This window comes from Cervus elaphus, chromosome 24 (assembly GCF_910594005.1).
Source record: "Cervus elaphus chromosome 24, mCerEla1.1, whole genome shotgun sequence".
Taxonomy (NCBI): Eukaryota; Metazoa; Chordata; class Mammalia; order Artiodactyla; family Cervidae; genus Cervus; species Cervus elaphus.
In genome coordinates this window covers 26206327-26207125 of record NC_057838.1, presented here as the reverse complement: position 1 = coordinate 26207125, position 799 = coordinate 26206327, and the positions used below count along the sequence as shown (strand labels likewise).

The window sequence follows — 799 nt, the reverse complement described above, 5'->3', positions numbered from 1 at the left end:
CCCCCCTTCAGGACCAATCTTCCGTGATGATACCATGTGGCAGCCGCAGACGCGATTACCAGACCCTCGCTCTCTCTCCACCAGGCATTTCAAGCCAAGACTGACCTCTTAAGTCTGTAAGGCCCAAGGATACTGGGAGATGGGGATAGAGAACATCCAGGGAAGGAATTTTCTTCCAGACGATGTGGGAAGGTGGGAGCTGGGTGATCAAAGAGTAGAAGACAGATGACTGGTTTGTATCCCAAGCTGGGTGAATGGGACATACTGGTTGTGTTAAGATCCCTCTGGGAAGAGGGGGCACCTTTTATGGGTGAGGTTTTAAAAATGTGCACGTTTGTGCTCACTTTGGCAGCACATATACTCAAACTGGAACAACACAGAGAAGATTAGCATGGGCCCTGTGCAAAGATGACACGCAGATTCGTGAAGTCTTCCATATTTTTTGATATATGGCAGAAACCAACACAATATTATAAAGCAATTATCCTCAATTGAAAATAAATGAATTTATTTTGAAAAAATCTGCACTTCTGACACCATAAAACTCCTAGAAGAGCTCATAGGCAAAACATTCTCTGACATAAAACATACCAAAGTTTTCTTAGGTCAGGCTCCCAAGGCAATAGAAATAAAAGCACAAATAAACAAATGGGACCTAAGCAAACTTACAAGCTTTTGCACAGCAAAGGAAACCATAAACAAAACAAAAAGACAACCTACGGAATGAGAGAAAATATTTGCAAAGATGTGACCGACGAGGGCTTAGTTTCCAAAATAAACAAGCAGCTCATACAACTCA

The 799-nt window shown here is 42.4% G+C and overlaps 1 non-coding gene across 1 annotated transcript; it reads left to right on the top strand.

Annotated features, from left to right (window-relative positions):
- Nucleotides 1-336: 336 nt before the first annotated feature.
- LOC122683341 lies at nucleotides 337-443 on the top strand. The gene has a single exon (XR_006337693.1). It is a non-coding gene; the product is annotated as a U6 spliceosomal RNA (small nuclear RNA).
- Nucleotides 444-799: the final 356 nt, after the last annotated feature.